Below are 21,852 nucleotides of genomic sequence, written 5' to 3'. Positions count from 1 at the left end.
CACATCATCTGTCACACTCATCACCGAGTCCATATTCCCTATCACACTCATCACCAAGTCCACATCATCTGTCACACTCATCACTGAGTCCACATCATCTGTCATGCTCATCACTGAGTCCACATCATCTCTCACACTCATCACTGAGTCCACATCATCTATCACACTCATCACTGAGTCCACATCATGTCACGCTCATCACCGAGTCCACATCCCCTATCACACTCAACACTGAGTCCACATCATCTCTCACACTCATCACTGAGTCCACATCATCTGTCTCACTCATCACCGAGTCCACATCATCTGTCACACTCATCACTGAGTCCACATCATCTGTCATATTCATCACCGAGTCCACATTCCCTATCACACTCATCACCAAGTCCACATCATCTGTCACAGTCATCACCGAGTCCACATCATCTGTCACAGTCATCACCGAGTCCACATCATCTGTCACAGTCATCACCGAGTCCACATCATCTGTCACGCTCATCACTGAGTCCACATCATCTGTCACACTCATCACTGAGTCCACATCATCTGTCACACTCATCACCGAGTCCACATCATCTGTCACACTCATCACTGAGTCCACATCATCTCTCACACTCATCACCGAGTTCACATCCCCTATCACACTCATCACTGAGTCCACATCATCTCTCACACTCATCACTGAGTCCACATCATCTGTCACACTCATCACCGAGTCCACATCATCTGTCACACTCATCACTGAGTCCACATCATCTGTCACACTCATGATTCAGTCCACATCATCTTTCACACTCATCACTGAGTCCACATCATCTGTCACACTCATCACCGAGTCCACATGCCCTATCACACTCATCACCTAGTCCACATCATCTCTCCCACTCATGACTGAGTCCACATCATCTGTCACACTCATCACCTAGTCCACATCATCTGTCACACTCATGACTGAGTCCACATCATCTGTCACTCTCATCACCGAGTCCACATCATCTGTCACACTCATCACTGAGTCCACATCATCTGTCACAGTCATCACCGAGTCCACATCATCTGTCACACTCATCACCGAGTCCACGTCATCTGTCACAGTCATCACCGAGTCCCCATCATCTGTCACGCTCATCACTGAGTCCACATCATCTGTCACACTCATCACTGAGTCCACATCATCTGTCACACTCATCCCCGAGTCCACATCATCTGTCACACTCATCACTGACTCCACATCATCTCTCACACTCATCACTGACTCCACATAATCTGTCACACTCATCACCGAGTCCACATCATCTGTCACACTCATCACTGAGTCCACATCATCTGTCACACTCATCACCGAGTCCACATTCCCTATCACACTCATCACCAAGTCGACATCATCTGTCACACTCATCACTGAGTCCACATCATTTCTCACACTCATCACCGAGTCCACATTCCCTATCACACTCATCACCAAGTGCACATCATCTGTCACACTCATCACCGAGTCCACATCATCTGTCACAGTCATCACCGAGTCCACATCATCTGTCACGCTCATCACTGAGTCCACATCATCTGTCACACTCATCACCGAGTCCACATCATCTCTCACACTCATCACCAAGTCCACATCATCTATCACACTCATCACTGAGTCCACATCATGTCACGCTCATCACCGAGTTCACATCCCCTATCACACTCATCACTGAGTCCACATCATCTCTCACACTCATCACTGAGTCCACATCATCTGTCACACTCATCACCGAGTCCAGATCATCTGTCACACTCATCACTGAGTCCACATCATCTGTCACACTCATGATTCAGTCCACATCATCTCTCACACTCATCACTGAGTCCACATCATCTGTCACACTCATCACCGAGTCCACATGCCCTATCACACTCATCACTGAGTCCACATCATCTCTCCCACTCATGACTGAGTCCACATCATCTGTCACACTCATCACCTAGTCCACATCATCTGTCACAATCATCACTGAGTCCACATCATCTGTCACACTCATCACTGAGTCCACATCTTCTGTCACACTCATCACCGAGTCCACATCATCTGTCACACTCATCACTGACTCCACATCATCTCTCACACTCATCACTGAGTCCACATAATCTGTCACACTCATCACCGAGTCCACATCATCTGTCACACTCATCACTGAGTCCACATCATCTGTCACACTCATCACCGAGTCCACATTCCCTATCACACTCATCACCAAGTCCACATCATCTGTCACACTCATCACTGAGTCCACATCATCTGTCATGCTCATCACTGAGTCCACATCATCTCTCACACTCATCACTGAGTCCACATCATCTATCACACTCATCACTGAGTCCACATCATGTCACGCTCATCACCGAGTCCACATCCCCTATCACACTCAACACTGAGTCCACATCATCTCTCACACTCATCACTGAGTCCACATCATCTGTCTCACTCATCACCGAGTCCACATCATCTGTCACACTCATCACTGAGTCCACATCATCTGTCATATTCATCACCGAGTCCACATTCCCTATCACACTCATCACCAAGTCCACATCATCTGTCACAGTCATCACCGAGTCCACATCATCTGTCACAGTCATCACCGAGTCCACATCATCTGTCACAGTCATCACCGAGTCCACATCATCTGTCACGCTCATCACTGAGTCCACATCATCTGTCACACTCATCACTGAGTCCACATCATCTGTCACACTCATCACCGAGTCCACATCATCTGTCACACTCATCACTGAGTCCACATCATCTCTCACACTCATCACCGAGTTCACATCCCCTATCACACTCATCACTGAGTCCACATCATCTCTCACACTCATCACTGAGTCCACATCATCTGTCACACTCATCACCGAGTCCACATCATCTGTCACACTCATCACTGAGTCCACATCATCTGTCACACTCATGATTCAGTCCACATCATCTTTCACACTCATCACTGAGTCCACATCATCTGTCACACTCATCACTGAGTCCACATCATCTGTCACACTCATCACCTAGTCCACATCATCTGTCACACTCATGACTGAGTCCACATCATCTGTCACTCTCATCACCGAGTCCACATCATCTGTCACACTCATCACTGAGTCCACATCATCTGTCACAGTCATCACCGAGTCCACATCATCTGTCACACTCATCACCGAGTCCACGTCATCTGTCACAGTCATCACCGAGTCCCCATCATCTGTCACGCTCATCACTGAGTCCACATCATCTGTCACACTCATCACTGAGTCCACATCATCTGTCACACTCATCCCCGAGTCCACATCATCTGTCACACTCATCACTGACTCCACATCATCTCTCACACTCATCACTGACTCCACATAATCTGTCACACTCATCACCGAGTCCACATCATCTGTCACACTCATCACTGAGTCCACATCATCTGTCACACTCATCACCGAGTCCACATTCCCTATCACACTCATCACCAAGTCGACATCATCTGTCACACTCATCACTGAGTCCACATCATTTCTCACACTCATCACCGAGTCCACATTCCCTATCACACTCATCACCAAGTGCACATCATCTGTCACACTCATCACCGAGTCCACATCATCTGTCACAGTCATCACCGAGTCCACATCATCTGTCACACTCATCACCGAGTCCACATCATCTCTCACACTCATCACCAAGTCCACATCATCTATCACACTCATCACTGAGTCCACATCATGTCACGCTCATCACCGAGTTCACATCCCCTATCACACTCATCACTGAGTCCACATCATCTCTCACACTCATCACTGAGTCCACATCATCTGTCACACTCATCACCGAGTCCAGATCATCTGTCACACTCATCACTGAGTCCACATCATCTGTCACACTCATGATTCAGTCCACATCATCTCTCACACTCATCACTGAGTCCACATCATCTGTCACACTCATCACCGAGTCCACATGCCCTATCACACTCATCACTGAGTCCACATCATCTCTCCCACTCATGACTGAGTCCACATCATCTGTCACACTCATCACCTAGTCCACATCATCTGTCACACTCATGACTGAGTCCACATCATCTGTCACTCTCATCACCGTGCCCACATCATCTATCACACTCTTCACTGAGTCCACATCATGTCACACTCATCACCGAGTCCACATCCCCTATCACACTCATCACTGAGTCCACATCATATTTCACACTCATCACTGAGTCCACATCATCTGTCACACTCATCACCGAGTCCACATCATCTGTCACACTCATCACTGAGTCCACATCATCTGTCACACTCATCACCTAGTCCACATCATCTGTCACACTCATGACTGAGTCCACATCATCTGTCACTCTCATCACCGAGTCCACATCATCTGTCACACTCATCACTGAGTCCACATCATCTGTCACACTCATCACCGAGTCCACGTCATCTGTCACAGTCATCACCGAGTCCACATCATCTGTCACACTCATCACTGAGTCCACATCATCTGTCACACTCATCACCGAGTCCACATTCCCTATCACACTCATCACCAAGTCCACATCATCTGTCACACTCATCACTGAGTCCACATCATCTCTCACACTCATCACTGAGTCCACATCATCTGTCACACTCATCACCGAGTCCAGATCATCTGTCACACTCATCACTGAGTCCACATCATCTGTCACACTCATGATTCAGTCCACATCATCTCTCACACTCATCACTGAGTCCACATCATCTGTCACACTCATCACCGAGTCCACATGCCCTATCACACTCATCACTGAGTCCACATCATCTCTCCCACTCATGACTGAGTCCACATCATCTGTCACACTCATCACCTAGTCCACATCATCTGTCACACTCATGACTGAGTCCACATCATCTGTCACTCTCATCACCGTGCCCACATCATCTATCACACTCTTCACTGAGTCCACATCATGTCACACTCATCACCGAGTCCACATCCCCTATCACACTCATCACTGAGTCCACATCATATTTCACACTCATCACTGAGTCCACATCATCTGTCACACTCATCACCGAGTCCACATCATCTGTCACACTCATCACTGAGTCCACATCATCTGTCACACTCATCACCTAGTCCACATCATCTGTCACACTCATGACTGAGTCCACATCATCTGTCACTCTCATCACCGAGTCCACATCATCTGTCACACTCATCACCGAGTCCACGTCATCTGTCACAGTCATCACCGAGTCCACATCATCTGTCACGCTCATCACTGAGTCCACATCATCTGTCACACTCATCACTGAGTCCACATCATCTGTCACACTCATCACCGAGTCCACATTCCCTATCACACTCATCACCAAGTCCACATCATCTGTCACACTCATCACTGAGTCCACATCATCTGTCATGCTCATCACTGAGTCCACATCATCTCTCACACTCATCACTGAGTCCACATCATCTCTCACACTCATCACCAAGTCCACATCATCTATCACACTCATCACTGAGTCCACATCATGTCACGCTCATCACCGAGTCCACATCCCCTATCACACTCATCACTGAGTCCACATCATCTCTCACACTCATCACCGAGTCCACATTCCCTATCACACTCATCACCAAGTCCACATCATCTGTCACACTCATCACTGAGTCCACATCATCTGTCATGCTCATCACTGAGTCCACATCATCTCTCACACTCATCACTGAATCCACATCATCTGTCACACTCATCACCGAGTCCACACCATCTGTCACACTCATCACCGAGTCCACATCATATGTCACACTCATCACTGAGTCCACATAATCTGTCACACTCATGATTCAGTCCACATCATCTATCACACTCATCACCGAGTCCACATGCCCTATCACACTCATCACTGAGTCCACATCATCTCTCCCACTCATGACTGAGTCCACATCATCTGTCACACTCATCACCGAGTCCACATCATCTGTCACACTCCTGACTGAGTCCACATCATCTGTCACTCTCATCACCGAGTCCACATCATCTGTCACACTCATCACCGTGCCCACATCATCTATCACACTCTTCACTGAGTCCACATCATGTCACACTCATCACCGAGTCCACATCCCCTATCACACTCATCACTGAGTCCACATCATCTGTCACACTCATCACTGAGTCGACATCATCTCTCACACTCATCACTGAGTCCACATAATCTGTCACACTCATCACCGAGTCCACATCATCTGTCACACTCATCACTGAGTCCACATCATCTCTCACACTCATCACCGAGTCCACATTCCCTATCATGCTCATCACTGAGTCCACATCATCTCTCACACTCATCACTGAGTCCACATCATCTCTCACACTCATCACCAAGTCCACATCATCTATCACACTCATCACTGAGTCCACATCATGTCACGCTCATCACCGAGTCCACATCCCCTATCACACTCATCACTGAGTCCACATCATCTCTCACACTCATCACTGAGTCCACGTCATCTGTCACAGTCATCACCGAGTCCACATCATCTGTCACGCTCATCATTGAGTCCACATCATCTGTCACACTCATCACTGAGTCCACATCTTCTGTCACACTCATCACCGAGTCCACATCATCTGTCACACTCATCACTGACTCCACATCATCTCTCACACTCATCACTGAGTCCACATAATCTGTCACACTCATCACCGAGTCCACATCATCTGTCACACTCATCACTGAGTCCACATCATCTGTCACACTCATCACCGAGTCCACATTCCCTATCACACTCATCACCAAGTCCACATCATCTGTCACACTCATCACTGAGTCCACATCATCTGTCATGCTCATCACTGAGTCCACATCATCTCTCACACTCATCACTGAGTCCACATCATCTCTCACACTCATCACCAAGTCCACATCATCTATCACACTCATCACTGAGTCCACATCATGTCACGCTCATCACCGAGTCCACATCCCCTATCACACTCATCACTGAGTCCACATCATCTCTCACACTCATCACTGAGTCAACATCATCTGTCACACTCATCACCGAGTCCACATCATCTGTCACACTCTTCACTGAGTCCACATCATCTGTCACACTCATGATTCAGTCCACATCATCTGTCACACTCATCACTGAATCCACATCATCTGTCACACTCATCACCGAGTCCACATCATCTGTCACACTCATCACCGAGTCCACATCATATGTCACACTCATCACTGAGTCCACATAATCTGTCACACTCATGATTCAGTCCACATCATCTCTCACACTCATCACTGAGTCCACATCATCTGTCACACTCATCACAGAGTCCACATGCCCTATCACACTCATCACTGTGTCCACATCATCTCTCCCACTCATGACTGAGTCCACATCATCTCTCACGCTCATCACTGAATCCACATCATCTCTCACACTCATCACTGAATCCACATCATCTGTCACACTCATCACCGAGTCCACATCATCTGTCACACTCATCACCGAGTCCACATCATATGTCACACTCATCACTGAGTCCACATAATCTGTCACACTCATGATTCAGTCCACATCATCTCTCACACTCATCACTGAGTCCACATCATCTGTCACACTCATCACCGAGTCCACATGCCCTATCACACTCATCACTGTGTCCACATCATCTCTCCCACTCATGACTGAGTCCACATCATCTCTCACGCTCATCACTGAATCCATATCATCTGTCACACTCATCACTGAGTCCACATCATCTGTCACACTCATCACCGAGTCCACATCATCTGTCACACTCATCACTGGGTCCACATCATCTGTCACACTCATCACTGAGTCCACGTCATCTGTCCCACTCATCACCGAGTCCACATTCCCTATCACACTCATCACCAAGTCCACATCATCTGTCACACTCATCACTGAGTCCACATCATCTGTCACGCTCATCAATGAGTCCACATCATCTCTCACAATCATCACTGTGTCCACATCATCTGTCACACTCATCACCAAGTCCACATCCCTTATCACACTCATCACCAAGTCCACATCATCTGTCACACTCATCACTGAGTCCACATCATCTGTCACGCTCATCACTGAGTCCACATCATCTCTCACACTCATCACCAAGTCCACATCATCTATCACACTCATCACTGAGTCCATATCATGTCACGCTCATCACCGAGTTCACATCCCCTATCACACTCATCACTGAGTCCACATCATCTCTCACACTCATCACTGAGTCCACATCATCTGTCACACTCATCACCGAGTCCAGATCATCTGTCACACTCATCACTGAGTCCACATCATCTGTCACACTCATGATTCAGTCCACATCATCTCTCACACTCATCACTGAGTCCACATCATCTGTCACACTCATCACCGAGTCCACATGCCCTATCACACTCATCACTGAGTCCACATCATCTCTCCCACTCATGACTGAGTGCACATCATCTGTCACACTCATCACCTAGTCCACATCATTTGTCACACTCATGACTGAGTCCACATCATCTGTCACTCTCATCACCGAGTCCACATCATCTGTCACACTCATCACCGTGCCCACATCATCTATCACACTCTTCACTGAGTCCACATCATGTCACACTCATCACCGAGTCCACATCCCCTATCACACTCATCACTGAGTCCACATCATCTTTCACACTCATCACTGAGTCCACATCATCTGTCACACTCATGACTGAGTCCACATCATCTGTCACACTCATCACTGAGTCCACATCATCTCTCACACTCATCACTGAGTCCACGTCATCTGTCACAGTCATCACCGAGTCCACATCATCTGTCACGCTCATCACTGAGTCCACATCATCTGTCACACTCATCACTGAGTCCACATCTTCTGTCACACTCATCACCGAGTCCACATCATCTGTCACACTCATCACTGACTCCACATCATCTCTCACACTCATCACTGAGTCCACATAATCTGTCACACTCATCACCGAGTCCACATCATCTGTCACACTCATCACTGAGTCCACATCATCTGTCACACTCATCACCGAGTCCACATTCCCTATTACACTCATCACCAAGTCCACATCATCTGTCACACTCATCACTGAGTCCACATCATCTGTCATGCTCATCACTGAGTCCACATCATCTCTCACACTCATCACTGAGTCCACATCATCTCTCACACTCATCACCAAGTCCACATCATCTATCACACTCATCACTGAGTCCACATCATGTCACGCTCATCACCGAGTCCACATCCCCTATCACACTCATCACTGAGTCCACATCATCTCTCACACTCATCACTGAGTCCACATCATCTGTCACACTCATCACCGAGTCCACATCATCTGTCACACTCTTCACTGAGTCCACATCATCTGTCACACTCATGATTCAGTCCACATCATCTCTCACACTCATCACTGAATCCACATCATCTGTCACACTCATCACCGAGTCCATATCATCTGTCACACTCATCACCGAGTCCACATCATATGTCACACTCATCACTGAGTCCACATAATCTGTCACACTCATGATTCAGTCCACATCATCTCTCACACTCATCACTGAGTCCACATCATCTGTCACACTCATCACCGAGTCCACATGCCCTATCACACTCATCACTGAGTCCACATCATCTCTCCCACTCATGACTGAGTCCACATCATCTCTCACGCTCATCACTGAATCCATATCATCTGTCACACTCATCACTGAGTCCACATCATCTGTCACACTCATCACCGAGTCCACATCATCTGTCACACTCATCACTGGGTCCACATCATCTGTCACACTCATCACTGAGTCCACGTCATCTGTCACACTAATCACTGAGTCCACATCATCTCTCACACTCATCACCGAGTCCACATTCCCTATCACACTCATCACCAAGTCCACATCATCTGTCACACTCATCACTGAGTCCACATCATCTGTCACGCTCATCAATGAGTCCACATCATCTCTCACAATCATCACTGTGTCCACATCATCTGTCACACTCATCACCAAGTCCACATCCCCTATCACACTCATCACCAAGTCCACATCATCTGTCACACTCATCACTGAGTCCACATCATCTGTCACGCTCATCACTGAGTCCACATCATCTCTCACACTCATCACCAAGTCCACATCATCTATCACACTTATCACTGAGTCCACATCATGTCACGCTCATCACCGAGTTCACATCCCCTATCACACTCATCACTGAGTCCACATCATCTCTCACACTCATCACTGAGTCCACATCATCTGTCACACTCATCACCGAGTCCAGATCATCTGTCACACTCATCACTGAGTCCACATAATCTGTCACACTCATGATTCAGTCCACATGATCTCTCACACTCATCACTGAGTCCACATCATCTGTCACACTCATCACCGAGTCCACATGCCCTATCACACTCATCACTGAGTCCACATCATCTCTCCCACTCATGACTGAGTCCACATCATCTGTCACACTCATCACCTAGTCCACATCATCTGTCACACTCATGACTGAGTCCACATCATCTGTCACTCTCATCACCGAGTCCACATCATCTGTCACACTCATCACCGTGCCCACATCATCTATCACACTCTTCACTGAGTCCACATCATGTCACACTCATCACCGAGTCCACATCCCCTATCACACTCATCACTGAGTCCACATCATCTTTCACACTCATCACTGAGTCCACATCATCTGTCACACTCATCACCGAGTCCACATCATCTGTCACACTCATCACTGAGTCCACATCATCTGTCACACTCATCACCTAGTCCACATCATCTGTCACACTCATGACTGAGTCCACATCATCTGTCACTCTCATCACCGAGTCCACATCATCTGTCACACTCATCACTGAGTCCACATCATCTGTCACACTCATCACCGAGTCCACGTCATCTGTCACAGTCATCACCGAGTCCACATCATCTGTCACGCTCATCACTGAGTCCACATCATCTGTCACACTCATCACTGAGTCCACATCATCTGTCACACTCATCACCGAGTCCACATCATCTGTCACACTCATCACTGACTCCACATCATCTCTCACACTCATCACTGAGTCCACATAATCTGTCACACTCATCACCGAGTCCACATCATCTGTCACACTCATCACTGAGTCCACATCATCTGTCACACTCATCACCGAGTCCACATTCCCTATCACACTCATCACCAAGTCCACATCATCTGTCACACTCATCACTGAGTCCACATCATCTGTCATGCTCATCACTGAGTCCACATCATCTCTCACACTCATCACTGAGTCCACATCATCTCTCACACTCATCACCAAGTCCACATCATCTATCACACTTATCACTGAGTCCACATCATGTCACGCTCATCACCGAGTTCACATCCCCTATCACACTCATCACTGAGTCCACATCATCTCTCACACTCATCACTGAGTCCACATCATCTGTCACACTCATCACCGAGTCCAGATCATCTGTCACACTCATCACTGAGTCCACATAATCTGTCACACTCATGATTCAGTCCACATGATCTCTCACACTCATCACTGAGTCCACATCATCTGTCACACTCATCACCGAGTCCACATGCCCTATCACACTCATCACTGAGTCCACATCATCTCTCCCACTCATGACTGAGTCCACATCATCTGTCACACTCATCACCTAGTCCACATCATCTGTCACACTCATGACTGAGTCCACATCATCTGTCACTCTCATCACCGAGTCCACATCATCTGTCACACTCATCACCGTGCCCACATCATCTATCACACTCTTCACTGAGTCCACATCATGTCACACTCATCACCGAGTCCACATCCCCTATCACACTCATCACTGAGTCCACATCATCTTTCACACTCATCACTGAGTCCACATCATCTGTCACACTCATCACCGAGTCCACATCATCTGTCACACTCATCACTGAGTCCACATCATCTGTCACACTCATCACCTAGTCCACATCATCTGTCACACTCATGACTGAGTCCACATCATCTGTCACTCTCATCACCGAGTCCACATCATCTGTCACACTCATCACTGAGTCCACATCATCTGTCACACTCATCACCGAGTCCACGTCATCTGTCACAGTCATCACCGAGTCCACATCATCTGTCACGCTCATCACTGAGTCCACATCATCTGTCACACTCATCACTGAGTCCACATCATCTGTCACACTCATCACCGAGTCCACATCATCTGTCACACTCATCACTGACTCCACATCATCTCTCACACTCATCACTGAGTCCACATAATCTGTCACACTCATCACCGAGTCCACATCATCTGTCACACTCATCACTGAGTCCACATCATCTGTCACACTCATCACCGAGTCCACATTCCCTATCACACTCATCACCAAGTCCACATCATCTGTCACACTCATCACTGAGTCCACATCATCTGTCATGCTCATCACTGAGTCCAGATCATCTCTCACACTCATCACTGAGTCCACATCATCTCTCACACTCATCACCAAGTCCACATTATCTATCACACTCATCACTGAGTCCACATCATGTCACGCTCATCACCGAGTCCACATCCCCTATCACACTCATCACTGAGTCCACATCATCTCTCAAACTCATCACTGAGTCCACATCATCTGTCACACTCATCACCGAGTCCACATCATCTGTCACACTCTTCACTGAGTCCACATCATCTGTCACACTCATGATTCAGTCCACATCATCTCTCACACTCATCACTGAATCCACATCATCTGTCACACTCATCACCGAGTCCACATCATCTGTCAGCCTCATCACCGAGTCCACATCATATGTCACACTCATCACTGAGTCCACATCATGTCACGCTCATCACCGAGTTCACATCCCCTATCACACTCATCACTGAGTCCACATCATCTCTCACACTCATCACTGAGTCCACATCATCTGTCACACTCATCACCGAGTCCAGATCATCTGTCACACTCATCACTGAGTCCACATAATCTGTCACACTCATGATTCAGTCCACATGATCTCTCACACTCATCACTGAGTCCACATCATCTGTCACACTCATCACCGAGTCCACATGCCCTATCACACTCATCACTGAGTCCACATCATCTCTCCCACTCATGACTGAGTCCACATCATCTGTCACACTCATCACCTAGTCCACATCATCTGTCACACTCATGACTGAGTCCACATCATCTGTCACTCTCATCACCGAGTCCACATCATCTGTCACACTCATCACCGTGCCCACATCATCTATCACACTCTTCACTGAGTCCACATCATGTCACACTCATCACCGAGTCCACATCCCCTATCACACTCATCACTGAGTCCACATCATCTTTCACACTCATCACTGAGTCCACATCATCTGTCACACTCATCACCGAGTCCACATCATCTGTCACACTCATCACTGAGTCCACATCATCTGTCACACTCATCACCTAGTCCACATCATCTGTCACACTCATGACTGAGTCCACATCATCTGTCACTCTCATCACCGAGTCCACATCATCTGTCACACTCATCACTGAGTCCACATCATCTGTCACACTCATCACCGAGTCCACGTCATCTGTCACAGTCATCACCGAGTCCACATCATCTGTCACGCTCATCACTGAGTCCACATCATCTGTCACACTCATCACTGAGTCCACATCATCTGTCACACTCATCACCGAGTCCACATCATCTGTCACACTCATCACTGACTCCACATCATCTCTCACACTCATCACTGAGTCCACATAATCTGTCACACTCATCACCGAGTCCACATCATCTGTCACACTCATCACTGAGTCCACATCATCTGTCACACTCATCACCGAGTCCACATTCCCTATCACACTCATCACCAAGTCCACATCATCTGTCACACTCATCACTGAGTCCACATCATCTGTCATGCTCATCACTGAGTCCACATCATCTCTCACACTCATCACTGAGTCCACATCATCTCTCACACTCATCACCAAGTCCACATCATCTATCACACTTATCACTGAGTCCACATCATGTCACGCTCATCACCGAGTTCACATCCCCTATCACACTCATCACTGAGTCCACATCATCTCTCACACTCATCACTGAGTCCACATCATCTGTCACACTCATCACCGAGTCCAGATCATCTGTCACACTCATCACTGAGTCCACATAATCTGTCACACTCATGATTCAGTCCACATGATCTCTCACACTCATCACTGAGTCCACATCATCTGTCACACTCATCACCGAGTCCACATGCCCTATCACACTCATCACTGAGTCCACATCATCTCTCCCACTCATGACTGAGTCCACATCATCTGTCACACTCATCACCTAGTCCACATCATCTGTCACACTCATGACTGAGTCCACATCATCTGTCACTCTCATCACCGAGTCCACATCATCTGTCACACTCATCACCGTGCCCACATCATCTATCACACTCTTCACTGAGTCCACATCATGTCACACTCATCACCGAGTCCACATCCCCTATCACACTCATCACTGAGTCCACATCATCTTTCACACTCATCACTGAGTCCACATCATCTGTCACACTCATCACCGAGTCCACATCATCTGTCACACTCATCACTGAGTCCACATCATCTGTCACACTCATCACCTAGTCCACATCATCTGTCACACTCATGACTGAGTCCACATCATCTGTCACTCTCATCACCGAGTCCACATCATCTGTCACACTCATCACTGAGTCCACATCATCTGTCACACTCATCACCGAGTCCACGTCATCTGTCACAGTCATCACCGAGTCCACATCATCTGTCACGCTCATCACTGAGTCCACATCATCTGTCACACTCATCACTGAGTCCACATCATCTGTCACACTCATCACCGAGTCCACATCATCTGTCACACTCATCACTGACTCCACATCATCTCTCACACTCATCACTGAGTCCACATAATCTGTCACACTCATCACCGAGTCCACATCATCTGTCACACTCATCACTGAGTCCACATCATCTGTCACACTCATCACCGAGTCCACATTCCCTATCACACTCATCACCAAGTCCACATCATCTGTCACACTCATCACTGAGTCCACATCATCTGTCATGCTCATCACTGAGTCCAGATCATCTCTCACACTCATCACTGAGTCCACATCATCTCTCACACTCATCACCAAGTCCACATTATCTATCACACTCATCACTGAGTCCACATCATGTCACGCTCATCACCGAGTCCACATCCCCTATCACACTCATCACTGAGTCCACATCATCTCTCAAACTCATCACTGAGTCCACATCATCTGTCACACTCATCACCGAGTCCACATCATCTGTCACACTCTTCACTGAGTCCACATCATCTGTCACACTCATGATTCAGTCCACATCATCTCTCACACTCATCACTGAATCCACATCATCTGTCACACTCATCACCGAGTCCACATCATCTGTCAGCCTCATCACCGAGTCCACATCATATGTCACACTCATCACTGAGTCCACATAATCTGTCACACTCATGATTCAGTCCACATCATCTCTCACACTCATCACTGAGTCCACATCATCTGTCACACTCATCACCGAGTCCACATGCCCTATCACACTCATCACTGAGTCCACATCATCTCTCCCACTCATGACTGAGTCCACATCATCTGTCACACTCATCACCGAGTCCACATCATCTGTCAAACTCCTGACTGAGTCCACATCATCTGTCACTCTCATCACCGAGTCCACATCATCTGTCACACTCATCACCGTGCCCACATCATCTATCACACTCTTCACTGAGTCCACATCATGTCACACTCATCACCGAGTCCACATCCCCTATCACACTCATCACTGAGTCCACATCATCTGTAACACTCATCACCGAGTCCACATCATCTGTCACACTCATCACTAAGTCCACATCATCTGTCACAGTCATCACCGAGTCCACATCATCTGTCACACTCATCACCGAGTCCACGTCATCTGTCACAGTCATCACCGAGTCCACATCATCTGTCACGCTCATCACTGAGTCCACATCATCTGTCACACTTATCACCGAGTCCACATCATCTGTCACACTCATCACTGACTCCACATCATCTCTCACACTCATCACTGAGTCCACATAATCTGTCACACTCATCACCGAGTCCACATCATCTGTCACACTCATCACTGAGTCCACATCATCTGTCACACTCATCACCGAGTCCACATTCCCTATCACACTCATCACCAAGTCGACATCATCTGTCACACTCATCACTGAGTCCACATCATCTCTCACACTCATCACCGAGTCCATATTCCCTATCACACTCATCACCAAGTCCACATCATCTGTCATGCTCATCACTGAGTCCACATCATCTCTCACACTCATCACTGAGTCCACATCATCTCTCACACTCATCACCAAGTCCACATCATCTATCACACTCATCACTGTGTCCACATTCCCTATCACACTCATCACCAAGTCCACATCATCTGTCACACTCATCACTGAGTCCACATCATCTGTCACGCTCATCAATGAGTCCACATCATCTCTCACAATCATCACTGTGTCCACATCATCTGTCACACTCATCACCAAGTCCACATCCCCTATCACACTCATCACCAAGTCCACATCATCTGTCACACTCATCACTGAGTCCACATCATCTGTCACGCTCATCACTGAGTCCACATCATCTCTCACACTCATCACCAAGTCCACATCATCTATCACACTTATCACTGAGTCCACATCATGTCACGCTCATCACCGAGTTCACATCCCCTATCACACTCATCACTGAGTCCACATCATCTCTCACACTCATCACTGAGTCCACATCATCTGTCACACTCATCACCGAGTCCACATGCCCTATCACACTCATCACTGAGTCCACATCATCTCTCCCACTCATGACTGAGTCCACATCATCTGTCACACTCATCACCTAGTCCACATCATCTGTCACACTCATGACTGAGTCCACATCATCTGTCACTCTCATCACCGAGTCCACATCATCTGTCACACTCATCACCGTGCCCACATCATCTATCACACTCTTCACTGAGTCCACATCATGTCACACTCATCACCGAGTCCACATCCCCTATCACACTCATCACTGAGTCCACATCATCTTTCACACTCATCACTGAGTCCACATCATCTGTCACACTCATCACCGAGTCCACATCATCTGTCACACTCATCACTGAGTCCACATCATCTGTCACACTCATCACCTAGTCCACATCATCTGTCACACTCATGACTGAGTCCACATCATCTGTCACTCTCATCACCGAGTCCACATCATCTGTCACACTCATCACTGAGTCCACATCATCTGTCACACTCATCACCGAGTCCACGTCATCTGTCACAGTCATCACCGAGTCCACATCATCTGTCACGCTCATCACTGAGTCCACATCATCTGTCACACTCATCACTGAGTCCACATCATCTGTCACACTCATCACCGAGTCCACATCATCTGTCACACTCATCACTGACTCCACATCATCTCTCACACTCATCACTGAGTCCACATAATCTGTCACACTCATCACCGAGTCCACATCATCTGTCACACTCATCACTGAGTCCACATCATCTGTCACACTCATCACCGAGTCCACATTCCCTATCACACTCATCACCAAGTCCACATCATCTGTCACACTCATCACTGAGTCCACATCATCTGTCATGCTCATCACTGAGTCCACATCATCTCTCACACTCATCACTGAGTCCACATCATCTCTCACACTCATCACCAAGTCCACATTATCTATCACACTCATCACTGAGTCCACATCATGTCACGCTCATCACCGAGTCCACATCCCCTATCACACTCATCACTGAGTCCACATCATCTCTCAAACTCATCACTGAGTCCACATCATCTGTCACACTCATCACCGAGTCCACATCATCTGTCACACTCTTCACTGAGTCCAGATCATCTGTCACACTCATGATTCAGTCCACATCATCTCTCACACTCATCACTGAATCCACATCATCTGTTACACTCATCACCGAGTCCACATCATCTGTCAGCCTCATCACCGAGTCCACATCATATGTCACACTCATCACTGAGTCCACATAATCTGTCACACTCATGATTCTGTCCACATCATCTCTCACACTCATCACTGAGTCCACATCATCTGTCACACTCATCACCGAGTCCACATGCCCTATCACACTCATCACTGAGTCCACATCATCTCTCCCACTCATGACTGAGTCCACATCATCTGTCACACTCATCACCGAGTCCACATCATCTGTCAAACTCCTGACTGAGTCCACATCATCTGTCACTCTCATCACCGAGTCCACATCATCTGTCACACTCATCACCGTGCCCACATCATCTATCACACTCTTCACTGAGTCCACATCATGTCACACTCATCACCGAGTCCACATCCCCTATCACACTCATCACTGAGTCCACATCATCTCTCACACTCATCACTGAGTCCACATCATCTGTCACACTCATCACCGAGTCCACATCATCTGTCACACTCATCACTAAGTCCACATCATCTGTCACAGTCATCACCGAGTCCACATCATCTGTCACACTCATCACCGAGTCCACGTCATCTGTCACAGTCATCACCGAGTCCACATCATCTGTCACGCTCATCACTGAGTCCACATCATCTGTCACACTTATCACCGAGTCCACATCATCTGTCACACTCATCACTGACTCCACATCATCTCTCACACTCATCACTGAGTCCACATAATCTGTCACACTCATCAGCGAGTCCACATCATCTGTCACACTCATCACTGAGTCCACATCATCTGTCACACTCATCACCGAGTCCACATTCCCTATCACACTCATCACCAAGTCGACATCATCTGTCACACTCATCACTGAGTCCACATCATCTCTCACACTCATCACCGAGTCCATATTCCCTATCACACTCATCACCAAGTCCACATCATCTGTCATGCTCATCACTGAGTCCACATCATCTCTCACACTCATCACTGAGTCCACATCATCTCTCACACTCATCACCATGTCCACATCATCTATCACACTCATCACTGTGTCCACATTCCCTATCACACTCATCACCAAGTCCACATCATCTGTCACACTCATCACTGAGTCCACATCATCTGTCACGCTCATCAATGAGTCCACATCATCTCTCACAATCATCACTGTGTCCACATCATCTGTCACACTCATCACCAAGTCCACATCCCCTATCACACTCATCACCAAGTCCACATCATCTGTCACACTCATCACTGAGTCCACATCATCTGTCACGCTCATCACTGAGTCCACATCATCTCTCACACTCATCACCAAGTCCACATCATCTATCACACTCATCACTGAGTCCACATCATGTCACGCTCATCACCGAGTTCACATCCCCTATCACACTCATCACTGAGTCCACATCATCTCTCACACTCATCACTGAGTCCACATCATCTGTCACACTCATCACCGAGTCCAGATCATCTGTCACACTCATCACTGAGTCCACATCATCTGTCACACTCATGATTCAGTCCACATCATCTCTTACACTCATCACTGAGTCCACATCATCTGTCAAACTCATCACTGAGTCCACATCATCTGTCACGCTCATCACTGAGTCCACATCATCTTTCACACTCATCACCAAGTCCACATCATCTATCACACTCATCACTGAGTCCACATCATGTCACGCTCATCACCGAGTTCACATCCCCTATCACACTCATCACTGAGTCCACATCATCTCTCACACTCATCACTGAGTCCACATCATCTGTCACACTCATCACCGAGTCCAGATCATCTGTCACACTCATCACTGAGTCCACATCATCTGTCACACTCATGATTCAGTCCACATCATCTCTTACACTCATCACTGAGTCCACATCATCTGTCACACTCATCACCGAGTCCACATGCCCTATCACACTCATCACTGAGTCCACATCATCTCTCCCACTCATGACTGAGTCCACATCATCTGTCACACTCATCACCGAGTCCACATCATCTGTCACACTCATCACTGGGTCCACATCATCTGTCACACTCATCACTGAGTCCACGTCATCTGTCACACTAATCACTGAGTCCACATCATCTCTCACACTCATCACCGAGTCCACATGCCCTATCACACTCATCACTGAGTCCACATCATCTCTCCCACTCATGACTGAGTCCACATCATCTGTCACACTCATCACCGAGTCCACATCATCTGTCACACTCATCACTGGGTCCACATCATCTCTCACACTCATCACTGAGTCCACATCATCTCTCACACTCATCACCGAGTCCACATTCCCTATCACACTCATCACCAAGTCCACATCATCTGTCACACTCATCACTGAGTCCACATCATCTGTCACGCTCATCAATGAGTCCACATCATCTCTCACAATCATCACTGTGTCCACATCATCTGTCACACTCATCACCAAGTCCACATCCCCTATCACACTCATCACCAAGTCCACATCATCTGTCACACTCATCACTGAGTCCACATCATCTGTCACGCTCATCACTGAGTCCACATCATCTCTCACACTCATCACCAAGTCCACATCATCTATCACACTCATCACTGAGTCCACATCATGTCACGCTCATCACCGAGTTCACATCCCCTATCACACTCATCACTGAGTCCTCATCATCTCTCACACTCATCACTGAGTCCACATCATCTGTCACACTCATCACCGAGTCCAGATCATCTGTCACACTCATCACTGAGTCCACATCATCTGTCACACTCATGATTCAGTCCACATCATCTCTCACACTCATCACTGAGTCCACATCATCTGTCACACTCATCACCGAGTCCACATGCCCTATCACACTCATCACTGAGTCCACATCATCTCTCCCACTCATGACTGAGTCCACATCATCTGTCACACTCATCACCTAGTCCACATCATCTGTCACACTCATCACTGACTCCACATCATCTGTCACTCTCATCACCGAGTCCACATCATCTGTCACACTCATCACCGTGCCCACATCATCTATCACACTCTTCACGGAGTCCACATCATGTCACACTCATCACCGAGTCCACATCCCCTATCACACTCATCACTGAGTCCACATCATCTTTCACACTCATCACTGAGTCCACATCATCTGTCATGCTCATCACTGAGTCCACATCATCTCTCACACTCATCACTGAGTCCACATCATCTCTCACACTCATCACCAAGTCCACATCATCTATCACACTCATCACTGTGTCCACATTCCCTATCACACTCATCACCAAGTCCACATCATCTGTCACACTCATCACTGAGTCCACATCATCTGTCACGCTCATCAATGAGTCCACATCATCTCTCACACTCATCACCAAGTCCACATCATCTATCACACTCATCACTGAGTCCACATCATGTCACGCTCATCACCGAGTTCACATCCCCTATCACACTCATCACTGAGTCCACATCATCTCTCACACTCATCACTGAGTCCACATCATCTGTCACACTCATCAACGAGTCCAGATCATCTGTCACACTCATCACTGAGTCCACATCATCTGTCACACTCATGATTCAGTCCACATCATCTCTTACACTCATCACTGAGTCCACATCATCTGTCACACTCATCACTGAGTCCACATCATCTGTCACGCT

The sequence above is a fragment of the Lampris incognitus genome, chromosome 2, assembly GCF_029633865.1.
Source record: "Lampris incognitus isolate fLamInc1 chromosome 2, fLamInc1.hap2, whole genome shotgun sequence".
In the NCBI taxonomy this organism is placed as follows: domain Eukaryota; kingdom Metazoa; phylum Chordata; class Actinopteri; order Lampriformes; family Lampridae; genus Lampris; species Lampris incognitus.
Note: the sequence above shows the minus strand (reverse complement) of the source record.